Source organism: Ambystoma mexicanum, chromosome 8 (genome assembly GCF_040938575.1).
Source record: "Ambystoma mexicanum isolate Mex_15411 chromosome 8, UKY_AmexF1_1, whole genome shotgun sequence".
In the NCBI taxonomy this organism is placed as follows: Eukaryota; Metazoa; Chordata; class Amphibia; order Caudata; family Ambystomatidae; genus Ambystoma; species Ambystoma mexicanum.
In genome coordinates, this window is record NC_090929.1 from 1564518316 (window position 1) to 1564532992 (window position 14677).

Sequence of the window (14677 nt, forward strand, 5' to 3'; positions counted from 1 at the left end):
CCTCCTCTCGCTCTGGATACAGGCATTTAAAATTTAGTTCATAATATGAAACACATTAAGTTAATCCTCAAACACAGTTCAGAAGTAATTTAGATTTCCAACAAATGTCACTTTCACAAAGGTCCTAAATCCCTCTGTGTTGTTTCCAATTCACCCGACTTGTTTAACAACTCTTCTCTCTCTTCAGTGTGGGTCCCATACCCCCTTTATACTCTGTATGGCTTTCCCCTACTTGTTCTGGGCATCAGCCCCTTGACCATATATACTCCTCTCTTGTTTGGGTCCACACCCTTGTGCTTGGCTTTTGTGGACCTTGTCCACTTTCATATGTGTCCAAGACCCTGGTGTGCTGCTTTCAGGGGTTCTCTACCCCAACTTCACTCACAGTTCGACTGAACAGACCTGGTGTACGCTCCTGCCAGGGTCTGTTCCACATATGATAGTTTATACAGTTTGATTAAATCTCTTCTTGGTTTTCTCAGGGTCCGTGACCCATCTACTTTGGCTTTGCCTCTTGTTTTCTTGTGGCCGGCCAGATCTTGGCAGTACCCTCAGAGACTGCACTCTCTCCCCACCGACGTCCCGGTCCACAGCTTCATCCCGTGCGTCTCTGTCTGCCGCATTTAAACTTTGCTCTTGGTTCCTCTGGGACTGGTTTGATGAATGACATTGTCCTTCTTCTAATTTGTACTTTGCATAACCAATGGGCAGTCTCCAACATTTAGACTGCATGTAACAGTCTGATAGGTATTCTTCGGTTTATAGTCATAATACTGAAGTTCGAAATCTCGAAAGAAAAATCTCGAAAAAAAAGGGCGAAAAAAAAATATCGAATTTTTTTTTATGACATTTTTTTTTCGAAATGGGGGGGTTCCCCCCAACCCCCCTTTTTTTCTATTTTTTTTATTTTAACCCTTTTTTTTACTTACCTGACCCAAAAAATACATATAAAAAAAAATAAAAAATCGATATTTTTTTTTCGCCCTTTTTTTTCGAGATTTTTGTTATTCGAGATTTTTTTTTTTGGCCTTTTGACCGACCACCGTATTCTTCATTGCCCTATCCTTCCTCCTCATCACAATACTGAATTGATGATCATCACAAAGTTCAGTGGCACTCATCTTCGTCTGAGTATTTTCCTGGGACTTGACTTCCTCACTACCACAAAGATATATAGAGGCATGGAGGACCACAGAGTACTCTGGGAGGTTAAAGGAAGCATGGGTCAGAGAAGACGGAAGAGAATACTACTTTCTCACAAGGTGATTGTCCCCGGTCTCATGGAGGGTTTCCTCCCCATGAGATCTACCTGCTGAGTACCACCCGAAGGGGGACTATCAGGTAGTGGCCTCACCTCCCTGGCCTCATGGGAAAGGGCTTCCCCCATGGAAGCAGTAACAATATGATATGATATGATGGGTTATTTATAAAATGCTTAATAGACAGAGGTTTCTCAGCACGGACCCGGGGATCAAACCTGTGTTGCTCCATGTCGTCTTGCTTCCAAGGTGAGCACATTACCCCTGAGCTATCCTCCCGAGACTCTCACCCTGGGATTCGTCACAATACACATTGTAATAATTAATATCTTGATTTTGCTCACTGCCACTATTCAAGAAGGGGATATTTAGAAGCCTGACAAGCCCTGCTCACTTCCCATAATTCTGATATGTGTAGGTCATATCTGACACATTATTAGTCTCATAATATGTGTGTGGTTGGTGAGCCAATCTCTCAATGTGGTAATTCTGTTGCGGGAGTGTAGGGTAATTCAGACCTGTATCATGCCGTAGGAAGGCGCAAGGTGGTGAGGACTGGCACTCGTTGGGATATGATGCGGGGGGCATTGTAACAAATGTAAGCACATCAACAAACGATGTGGGGAATTGGGTGGAGCAAGCACTGAGTGATTGAGCAAGTGGGTGAAGGACAAGCCTAGAGCACATCCAGGCGTGCACACAGTAAACTGAGGCAGATCGGGTGCCAGCTCTGCAGGCCAGATGATGGGCGAGGGACTGTATCATTCCAACAGTATGGGATGTTTGAGAAAGATGAGAAACCAAGCAGCAAGCTACAGCACGAAGAGGCGAGAGGTGCTGGGGCCTAGCCAGGCTTTCACGGTGAGATCTTGGGTGGGTAGAAGCGGATGAGTCAACTCTGAGGAATTGATTTCTCACATGAAGGTCACTGCTCGAGCATGCCTTAGACTCTGGACTGGGCAGGCACGAGGATCGAGGCACTTGAGTGTTCTTGCCCATGTAAATCCAGACTTGTGTGGGAAGAAGAACACGGCTTGACTGTTAGTTGTGGAGACTGATGCAAGGGCTGTGGGGGACATGGAGAATGGGACTACTGGCACCAAGTTGGCACTGGAGTATGTGGTGGATAATTGGGGGCAACAAGGCAGACTGAGCCTAATAGGGCAAAGTTGGATACCAACTAGCTCTTTGGGCTCTTTACTCAGGAATGGGCATAGGCAGGGACCTCTGTTATTTAGTGTGGATTATGTGTGCCTTATTGCACTGTCCTCAAATTGTAAACAGTAATGTGAAGGCTATATTCATATAACACGCTTCACAAACGGAATTGTTTCTTGTCACAATTTTAGGAGTTAGTTCCTAACTGAGTGGTATTCCTTCTGTTGATGATAGAAGCTTGAAAGCCTGAGTCTTCCCTGTCTGCTTTCAAATCTGTGATCTACTGTTTGCACACAGATTCCTACAGCATGCCCGTCATTAACCCACTGTTCTGTCATTCCAAGTTGGGTGGTAAGGGGTTACCGGCACCGGTAAGGATGCCGGTGCCGGTAACCCCCTACCGCCCTATTCTGAGATCCCTTAGCGGGTCCCACCAGGAACGGCTGGTCTGACCAGCCGTTTTTAGCGGGACCCGTTAAAGGACCTTGGAGCTAATAACGGGCCCGCAATTTGCGGGCCCGTTATTAGCGTCTTCCCCATTCCCATTGAGCCCTATCGGGGCTCAAGTGGGAATGGGGAATGGTATTTGGCATGGGGACTTAACGGGTCCGCATAGGTCGGAATATTCCGCCTACCCGGACCCGTACCCGAGTTTGGAGGCAGCCATGGTGCTAGCTAATAGCACCATGGCTACCTCCAAACTCGTAATGACCCCCATTGACAGGAATAAATGTTACATTGCCATAGTACTAATCACTCATGGAATTACCTTTTGGCACAGTAACATGCAGAATTTCCCAACCCATTAGTACTCATTTCATCCACTTGAGAGAATTGAAAGGTTACATTCTTCCTGTTCACATTTACACCTATGACCCAGGGGTTGCACCGAGATGCCAGCAGCAGGTCTGTTAACCCACACCCCTGTCCTACCAAAGAGAAATAGAAAAAAGACTTACCCTGCCACAGTGCAAACCACAAAGCACATTCTTTCTTGGTGCAGTAACCAGTGTTATTTCCTAAATGGTTTTCAGTTCATCAACTTCAGAAGGATGAATGGCTTAGTTCTTCCATGCCTGCATTAACACCGGTGACCTATTGGTTGCACAGAGATGTCTGCAGCAGATCAGAGACCCACTGAACTGTCTTTCGGTGCTTTTGGGTCTTGCAAAGTCCTCACACTTCTCTTTTTGTGCCTTGAATCGCCTCAGAATTCCAGCTGCCTCGAGGTTCCCTGAAGGTTATGAACCCCTCTTTCACTCCCACAAATCTTGGCGAGGAATTGGTTTGCTCATTATTAGTCTGGATTATTTCCCCTTTCAGTCAACCGATTCTATTGATCAATAGTCAAATGTATGTTTGTTTCATTTTATTTGTTGCTTTGTAACAAGCTCACTGGAATGCAGGTAATCTCAGGGTGCTAGTAGTGTGGGGGAGGGTGAGAGAAGGAAATAGAGGGGAGGGGTAACTTAGTGGTCGGCCCATCCTCCTTTTTCACAGAGGCGTTCTGCCTACTAAGGAGCGTCTGATTGTGTTGGTATGTTTGAGTTCCACATTGATGACTGCAGGCGCCAGTCCACTTGCGGGTAGTTGGTTCCCAGTGGACTTTAAATGTGAACCAATCGTTGAGAGCTTTAGGTGCTGAAGGCTTGTGTGACTGTGAACAGGATGGGTTTGGTGCTTTTCTGAATTGTAGGTGGCTGGATTCCTCTTTCAGGGCTAGTTCGAGGCTATTCGGCACCATGAGGCCTGTGTGGGGGCATGCTCCTAACTACATGGTGCAGATTTCTGTGAGGGGCAATCAGGGGTGGAATGGGAAACAAAAGAGGCGCTGGAAATTATTTTTAAAGTGTCCTCGTATTACACATTTTGAGCATGCCCAACCCTGTTCCTATAAGAAAATCTGTAAATAAAATAGGTTAGCTCGCAGAAGAGGCCCACTGTGCCGAGGCCTTCAGGGGGATCTCCAGAGTTGCCTAACGGCCACTCCACCCCTGGGGGGCAATGCACAGGTTCACTGTGTGAATGGTCACAGCTGTAGGAATGTTTGCATCTGTGGGGTTTCCTGTAGCACTGTCTAAAAAGGAGTAGTATCCTTTACAAGGAAAGAGAAGGGGTTGGGAAGGGACTGCAGATGGCTTGAGGTGTCCTGTGAAGCTTTATATTAAGGTGATCTATGGAGATGTTCTATGTTCTAGATGGTCTCTGGTATTCTAGTTTCTAGATGTTTGTTGTGATCCACCTGTGCTCATTTCAACAGTGTTCTAGATCCTCCATTCATTTCCATGTAGAAGTGAATGGGGGACAGTGCTTTCCTGATGGGTGTCAGGTTGCTGTTTCAGACTGTGTGCATAACAAAAGGCTTGTTTTCATGTTTTGTTTATTTCTTGTTTTTCAGCCTGGCAATGTTGAAAACCTGTCGTGCCCGCCTCTGGAGATGGTTGGGTGGTGCCTTGGTTGTCACTTCCAAGAGGATGTTATTACGAAATGACTACTGCTCTGCAGAACTACAGGGATGAGTAGTGGCTAAACCACCTCCTCAGCCCCACACTACTACTAAACCAGCAGGGATTCCAATCATAGTAGGACAACAGGCACAGGCCGAAGGGTATAGCTCTGTTGACGTTTGTAGCAATGTGGGCCAAGAGCTGGCTATACTCTCATGAAGGGTGTGAAGTGATAACTGTAGCGACCCAAACAGCAATAGTGCAAAGATTCCACAATAAAAATACAAAAAAAAAAACCTGGTATAGAATAGCATTCTGAGTACTTGATAGGAGTGATCAGGCAAATTGCAGGAATGCCACTGTTTAAAAAAAGGCTATGTATTTCAAGACAAAAGGCAGAGATAGGGGCTTTTGGAAGTCACTGTGGCCCCAAAAGTGGACCCAGGGACAGGGCCTCTCCACAGTAACTAAGCACCTTATTCTTGTCTTTGGGGACTCATCAACATTGAGACAGGCTTCTGGGAGCTTTCTCAGGCAGTGATTCGGCATTGGGTTGGTAATTTGGTTGACTGGGTCCAACATGCGGTGCAGTCCATCAGCAACGGTGTATGGCACAAACAAGGTTGGGACAGGCAGGAGATGACCAGGTTGGTGTAGCTCACAAGTGTTTCAATGCGGGAAACAGGGCCCAGAGCTGTTCCTTGCCTTCTGGGTTACTGAAAGGCCAAATACAGGGGCTCCAGGTCAAGGTGAGTCCTTTGCACTCTGCTCCACCAATGCAGGGAGTTAGGCTGGCACCTGCAGGGGTTCCTTAACCCCCCAGTGAGGACCCTGGTTCCAGTGAAGCTGGCAAAGTGCTAGGCTTTGGTTCACAGCAAGTCACCCCCAATGTTTCCTGGGGATAGGTAGGGCCAGAGCTCATCTCTGCCTTGGATGCACTTGTCTTCACCTCTATGGCAGAGGACTTTGCAATGGACTGCACTCCCAACAGTGTTCCAGAGTAGTCTTCTTTTTGTTGTCCAGGAAAGAGTCAAGGAAGGAGTGGGAGACCCCAAGGAGTCCAACCCTTGTCCCTATAATAAGTGCCCCATGCCATACCCAGAGTGTCTTGTTCCACGGGAAATGGAGGGGACACCTAGGAAAGGGAGTTCCACAGTAAAGTAAGATGGTGAAACCCTTCTCAGTTCCCTTTGTTCGTCTCTGGCTACTCTAACTCCATCTCCAACCACAAAGGCCCTTTGGTGTGCAACCCCCTGGTGTGATGCTGGCCTTTGTCATGTGAGGGCCTTTTTGAAGTATGGTTCCCATGAGTTCTTCTGGTGGGATCCTCTGGGCTTGAGGGATGATGTTACCCTTCATCTCAAAGAATTAAAGCAGAACAGCACCCGGTCTGTAGTGCCACTAACTGAAGTGGAGCAGGCAGGCTAGCACTAATCCAAATAAGCCTGACATAGCTGACCTGGGCTCACAGGGTTGACACTTCTAAGATATCAATTTGATGTGGCTTTAATAATTGTGGGCTATTATCAGTTACCATAGCAAAACCAGGTATGGCTTATTCTTAGAGTTATCCTCCCACCAGAATGATATGGCCACAAGTATGATATTTTGGATTAGAGATGCAGAAGTTAAATGCAGCCTGTGTATGCTAATCCTACACTGATGCGTGCTGAGGTGATTCTTGACTAGCAGTTTAGAATCTTGGTGAGGGGTGTGATGTGGTTGCATTTCTTCATTCCTTCTACCATCAGAAGGGTAGAGGCATGGTGATTGACTGCCAGCTGGACCATGGTGAACTCAGGGACTACAGCGAGGAGGGCATTGCCACCGTCCATGTAAGAGTGGACGAGGGCTAGGACGAAATTCTTGCAATCTGTGGTTGGGGTAAAGGTGTTTATCTTTTATTACAGAGACAGATGGTACAAGGCTGTTTAGGATTACTTGGAGATGTGAGCTTTACAGGAGAGATCGACATTGATGGTGAAGCCAATTGCCTTGGTAGTGAAAATGAGCTGGGAAGAGAATCTGTCAGACTTGATTTCTGCAGCCAGTTTGAAATTTGCTGAGGGAGATGAATTCAATCTTTGTGGGTTTTAGCTTGAGGTCGACCCTTGACATCCAGATCTGTAGGAGGGAAAGGCAGTCTTTCAGGCAATGCATGTGATCAACACAGTTGACCTTCCGATGGAGCCCTTTGTTGTCCATGTATTGGTATAGATTAGGTGTCTGCAATGTGCATCTCTCTAGATTTTTTAATTACGACTCCCATTATCCTTCACCATGACAATGCTGGCTAGGGCTGATGGAGGATGTGATACAATCACACCTGGAGAGGCAAACTTTGCAGATGACGGGTGCAGCATGATGTGGTACTTGTCTAGGAGCTCCTGGAGCAGTTGGCTGCCATGTCTGTTTATATATGACGGACCTGTTGGAATGATTAACTAGGCTAGTGTTTTAGAAGACCCTGAGCGTGATACAAAAGTTCTCATGGATAGTCTATACTGGATGGGGAACCAGCAAAGCAGCTTAAGGACTGTGGTGATTTAATCTTAGATTTTTCGGTTCAGGTTTATTTTTGCCACTGTGTTCTGGAGTAGTAATAGCTTAGAGATATTTTTCCCTGATAAGCCAGCATACTGGCTATTTTATTAGTGTAAGCGGAATAGTTCTTCATAAATTTTCAAGAATGCAAGGTGAAGAATATTTTTCAAACAATTCAGAGGGCATGTTATTTCAATATAAACGTACATTCTGTTGGATCACCTATCCCTTATTTTGTCTATCTATCCTTAAACACAGATAAAGAATATGTTTACAAAAGCAGATCTTTCATAGATTTTTCCAGATACAACTAATGTTCTTCCCAGAAATCACTCAACTTCCCCAGCTTTTAAACATCCATCAAATTAATTAGTTTAGAATTGATCTTGCCTGGCCTTTTCTGGTGTACCATTTTACTCAGTGAGACCCATTACATTGGGCCAGTAAGATGAACTGTGCACACAAGCCTGGAACTCACCAGACAAGCAAAGCCTCCAGGATAATCATGACCTCCATGACCACAGGTGTACACTTTGCCAGTCCTAATACTCTTCCAGATTGCAGTTATTTGTAGTTCCCAAACCCTGTTCCTCCAAGTCGAGAGTACAGGGCCTCTAAGGGCTCACACATCTCAGGCTTGGAGAATACTGATGTTCTTTCTCGGAATGTTGAGACACAAGCGGATCTTTCTTAGCACTGGTTTGCTCTCCAGGGGTTTCAAGGATGGGCATGGGGAGTTTCCTGTCACCCGACTATACCTCCCCGTCCCAGGGTTCTTATCTACAGAACACTCCACTCCTCACTCCATCCTTTGTAGCCTCCCTGTCCCTTGGTGACATTGCACCATCTCCTCCTACCTCTGAAATCTACCCTACACTGACCTGGTGCTCCAGTACCTCTGTGGTCTCTCTGGCTAAGAGGGGTGCCTGTTCTCCTCCTGCCCCCCAACTCTTGCAAATGTATCTCCCTCTCCGCCTTCCTAGTTAATGATGGCTTTTTCCTAATTCAACCTCTTTGGTGCCTCCTCTCCAGATCACTCTCCCCCCCTACTCCAACCTCCTCAATACCTCTCTCTTCATATGGTACTTAGCCTCCTTCCAACTTCTTCAATACTCTCCCTCCAAACTCCTCAATAACCTTGCCTTTAGATGGTATCCGTTTTCTTCCATTATAACTTCCTCCCTCCATCTCTCTCATCCCAGTGCCTCTCTTAGCAGACCTCTAGGTTACCAATCTCCTCCAAATACCTTTCTCCAGCTCCGTCTTGAAGATCCCACACATTTTGACTGAGCCAGCTGGCTTTAATAGTCTGGTTCTTCTTGCTCTTGAGTGATGCTTAGGGATATGGATCGCATCTCTGTTGTTTGGTCTGGGGTGATCTGTGATTGGGCCATGTGCCTGTGGCCATGTGGGTTTGGAAGGGGTTGGCCTGAGCTTACATTAAGGCCTGCCTCCATCTTAGATTCCAGAACTGCCTGGACGTGTGTTAGGTCTCCTTCCCTCTCTTATTGACCCATATGGATATTGCATGCTTAACATTGTGTCACTCTAGTTTTCCGGTGTGTCAAGCTGGAATCAGAAAACACTTTGATAAGCACAGGAAGCTGTTTGGTGTAAATGTGATGCACCTTTTGCAGGAAAATTACAATTTTGTGATTCCAGCAATGCTGTCTGGAGTGGGAGAACAGTGTTTGTTTATTTTGTCCTTTGCAAGGGAAAGTCATTAATTTCCCTTAAGAGAAGTCATTACTTCCTACAAAGGGTGTTTGGGTCTGGCCATGGAACTGGAATGGCTCTCTAGGTACATCAACACTATGGTTAGGGTATCCTCAAGGCCTTGGGACATAACCTCTTTTCATAATGGACGTTGGTGTATGTGGGGGTGAGCATGCTCCTGTGACTGCCTGCACCTTAGTGCGGGGAACGAGGTGGAGTGATCTGAGAGACCGATGAATACCTTCTCTGGGTCCAGCACCCACTAGTATGGGACTGCCTTTCAGCCCCTTTGATCACTTTATTATATTGGTCTCCAAGACTGGTCAGGGAATTTCATCACACTATGCTTAAGCAAAGACCTATATTGCATTTTCATTTCTTTTAGCCCACCATAATCTAAAAAGGCACGGTTCTACCTAGTGCAGACGTAGACTGCATACACCAGTCATCAAACCATGTAGCCATCATTATGTCACATACACAGTTCTTTATGGCACACACGGCTCCCATCTGGACACAAATGCCTCTATGCACGTGACACAGACCACCAAGAAATAGATCCGCACACAGTACTCAAGTACTTCTGAACGGCATAGCAACAACGCATCAGCAAATCTATCTTCCATTTTTGCCTCCCTCCCCAAGAACCGAACCCACCCCACTCTCTGTAAAATCCACTAGAGTGCCTGAAGACCATGCACATGGCAGCACAAAGTATGAAGCCCAGTAACATGACACAGCATTAACCTTCTCGGATCTGAAATGTTTTCATCTATTATTTCAACACATTGGGCCTCATTAGGACCCTGGCGGAGAGGGTTTTACGCCGGCATAGTGCTTGGCGTACCTCTCCGCCGTACTACGAGTTCCCGTAGCGCCATGGTCGTTTTTACGCCTGCTTTTTGCAGGCGGTAAAAACCATGGCGCTACGGGACCTTGTTGTTAATTACGCCACCGTAATTCACGGTGGCGTAATTAACGCCTTCCCCACTCCCATTATACCCTATGGGGCAAGAATGCGAATGGGGAAGGGTAAAATGGGGATTGGGGATTTACCGCCCCGCCAAGGTCGGAATGGGGCGGTAAATCCGCCAACTTCCATGGCGGAGTTGGCAGCTTAGCGCCATGGACCATGGTGCTAATAGCACCATGGTCCTCCGCCAGGGTCATAATGAGGCCCATTGTTTGCCTAATGATGTTCCACACAGTCCTTTAATATGCATGTCTGTGGACCATCTCAGTGAAAATATCATTGTGCAGGAATAATTTATAATTGAGTTATCAGGTAAAGTGTCATATTAAACCAGAGGGATAGCTCAGGGGCAATGCTCTCACCTTTGGAACAAGACAGTTGGCCTCATAACAACCTTGGCGGAGGACCATGGTGCTATTAGCACCATGGTCCATGCCGCTAAGGTTGCAATTCCGCCATGGTGGATGGCGGAATTACCGCCCCATTCCAAGGCGAGTGGGGCGGTAATTCCCCATTCACCAATGGCCCCTTCCCCATTCCCATTTTTGCCCCATAGGGCATAATGGGAATGGGGAAAGGCGATAATTACGGCACCGTAAATTACGGTGCTGTAATTATCGCCAAGGTCCCTTTGCGGCATGGCTTTTAACGCCTGCAAAAAGCAGGAGTTAAACAGCCATCCCGCAACGGGAACCTTGTAATCAGGCGTTAAGGGTCGGCGCCGTAAACCCCTTAACGCCTGAGTCGGAATGAGGCCCAGTGTCATGCCACATGGGTTTTAGTGCGTAGGAGCTGGATGTGTGGTCTGGCATTAGGCGGAATATGAATAAATAATATTAACCATAGTAGTAATAATAATAAGGTGCATTCCAGTGTGACATAATGACTGAAAGATGTTTCATCTTCTCTCTTGTGAGGTTTGAAATAATGAGGCAGTCCTGGATGTCAGACTTGCATTATTTGTACTCTGATACTTATAGGCAAGACGTTATAATGTGGAATACTTCACATATATAGGAATGCAACACGACATATGCTTATGAAGAGAGGACTTAAGTGCTTTGTTTCTGCATATTTTTTTTTAAAATACTGCTAAGCGAGCAGTGACACCAATCATGAAGTCAAAAGATGGCACAGTGCAAAAGGTAGACCTCCTTCGCCTCTTTTGGGAGCGCAGATGGAGGGCAGGCTATATATTCAGCAAGAGTGTGAGCTGATAACAGTAGCACCCCAAACAGCATTAGTGCAAAGACTCAAAAATAAGAGATTGTCCAATCAAGGTTCAATAAAAATGCAGTCAAATATCTAGAAAATACTGGAAAACCCCAACCCTGTAAAAGAAAACACAGAGAGTGCAGACTTTTTTGAAAGGGCGCTGCGTACGTGAGCAGAGGTGTTCAGGCAATCAGAATGGGCAACAGTGTCAATTGAACCTGAATTGGGTGGACCTTTGCCGTAGCTGCTTTACTGTGGGCCTGTTGAGGTCACGAGCTTGAGGAAGGACGTGGGAGTTGGATGCTGATGATTACCACTGTGTGTGCAAAGGGCGAGAAAGTGCTCTGCAGACTAAAAAGAATGGTAGCTGGTTGGAAGCGCTGCTCTCAAAGAGTTTGATTTCTCTCCCTTGAGCATTGGTGCTGAACTTCATTGCCTGCTTACTGTTGGAGTCTAAATTAACTGGCACGCAGCGCGTAGCGCACACAGTGCAAGAAAGTTCACTGCAGTTTGGCAGTCCGACAGCGCGACAGTAGTAAAACTGCCATCTCTTTTCACGTGGCTTGGAAACACAAAGGACAAAAGGGAAGTGAAATAGTATGGGGAGCAGCCTTGCATGATACCAGCACCGCAGGGATCTTGCAGGACTGGATTACACATGCGCGTGAGTCCCGAAGAGCTCACCAGCAAGAGAGAGAGAGGACCGGGAGACAAGCAGACGTTCACCAGCGCTCCTCCTATGCATGGGCCTGCAGCCTGTGTAACTACTAGACATTGAGACAACACCCTACTTAATGTTAACTGCAAATAAAGCTTTTCACTCATAACCTGCTATCCAGTCATCCTTCGCCCCACTACATATTTGGCGACGAGGACCTGGGAGGAAAACTGATGCAGCCAACATGCAGGGAGCCACGCCATAACCAGCATTTCTGCAGTCCCCAGGTAGGCCCGGTATACCATGGCAGCAATGAGAACCATTGTTTACAAGTTACCTGGAGGCCATGGGGGGCATGGACCATACGACAGTGAGGAAGAAGGCCATGTTACTTAGTGTCATGCCGTTCGAAGGGCAGAGGATATTTGCAGCCACCTTAATGGCCTTATGCAAAGACCAGCCCTGGGTTGAATTAACCTAACAGTCAACCTGAAAATCCCCAGCAATTATGATCAATCTAACACTGCAGGAAATTTGCCAGTTTAACAAAGCCTCCTCCATTTTGACCTTAAAGTTCCTCCTGCGTAATCCCCAAATCACCACTAAAGATATCGCAAGAGTGGAATTGATTTTTGAGGACAGGCTTGATATGGCAGTCATGGACATAACATCTGTATTAGTACAAAAGTACCTATTAAATTGCTTGGACAAAGTGGTATTCACCTTTGAATATATAAGGCGATAAAAAGCTGCAGCAGGACTTCTGAACGGCCACTGAGCGTTATGATCACCTGTTTGGAAGCAATAATTCTCCTCAGAAAGTAGTTCTTAAGGATAACCATTTAAGTCCAACAGCCACAAAAGACTGGTCCTGGGTAGTTGATTCCCCGGCAGCCCTGAGATCCATTGGGGACCCGAGGAGGCTGGGGTTTTAAACATCATCTCATGGAACTCTCGAAATTTTTCTCACCTTACAAACACCTCAAATGCCATTTAAAACCTGGGAGTGGAGGATCTTATTATGATCCAACAAACATTTTATTAATCAAATGTCATGCTCGATGGCTTTTCCATGTGTCAACAAATAGCTTTGAGGATATCAGTGGGGCGTCCTCGGGAGGTCAGGGGGCTTGATAGTTGCTGCAAAACATTCTTGGGCAATTGAAATCTCAATGTTATATGATCTTGCTCCTTGTCTGCTTGTGACGAACGTGGCTGGTTAATGGCCTGTATTGCCCTGTATTGTTTATAAATATAAGTTGTAATTTGTCATGGGCTTTGAAGGGCAGATGATATTTGCAGGCCTCAGACTGGAGCCAGTAGAGGAGGACGATGACGATGTGTCCAAGGAGGCGGTTCGTCGCATCATAAGGTGTTTTTCAAATAAGGAGAACGTTGTACTGAGCAGATTGACATTTTACACGAGGAAGCAAGAGAATGGAGAACCAGTGGACGACTACATCACCCGCATGAGGGAGTTGGCAGCACAGTGTGGGGGTCAGCGACAATGTAGAGCACACCAACTACAAAAAAGAACAGGACAAATGTATTCTGGAGAAGGAGCTGAACTTGGACAAAGTTATCCAGATAACTCGTGCAGAAGAGGAAACCTCATGCAGTCTGAGAGAAATGTCGGGACCTGAGCCAGCCACTTACGTGTTGGTGGTAATGTGGAGAGGGCAGCGAGAGAGGCTGCTGACGACAAAGTCATGAGAAGAAGAGAGCCCCTAAAATGTCACAGGAGTACCAGCACAAGACACCTGGCCAATGACAAGGACTGTCCTGCGAGGATCAAAGAGTGCTGGAACTGCAGGAGGTTCGGCCACATCGCAATAGCTTGCAGATGGAGAGCAAATAAGTCACAATCATCAAAGGTGATGGCTGCACAAGCGGATATGAGGAAGACGATGACAGGCCAATGGTCATCATGGTGAACAGTTCTCGAGCAAGAAGGGAGAAACCGCATTGCGTGATAAGGTGGATGGCAATGAGACCCGCGTAATGACCGACTCAGGCTCGGACTTGACAATCCTGCCCATCTGGACGTACAAGTGTTTGGTGGGACGTCAGGCTGTGGAAGTCAGAAGAACTAGACACAAACCATCAGTTTTTGGTGGAGCGTCAGTGGACCTTTTAGGCTCCATCATTGGCAACATAGAGTTTAAAGGCAGACAATCCACGACCAAAGTCTTCTTCTCAGAAGAAGGTCCAGCGGTGTTGGGGTGGGATGACCAGCACAAGCTAAACATAAGACTGGACCCCAGCACCGATGATCAAGTGCTGTTGGTCAATAAAGGCGGAGTGACAGGGTTTAAAGAAACAATGTTCTGCCATATTTTCTGAAGAACCCGGAAAGATCAAAAACAACATCCACAAGATTCAGCCCAAACCCAATGCAGTACCGGTTAAGCACAAGGTGAGGCCGATGCCTGCCACTGCAAGAAGCGCCTTACAGGCCCAACTGGACAGAATGGTCAAGAAAGGCACAATCGAGACTGTGGAGTCCTCCGAGTGGCTGAGCCGGGTAGTTCTTATTAAAAAGCAGCAGATGAATGATATAAGGGTGTGCATTGATCTGCGCATTCTTAATATGGAAGTGATAACAGACAACTACCCCCTACCTAGCATCAACGAGCTGATACTCATGTTGAAGGAATCAAAGTTCTTTTAGAAACTTATCATGTTTGATGCATATCATCAGATAAAT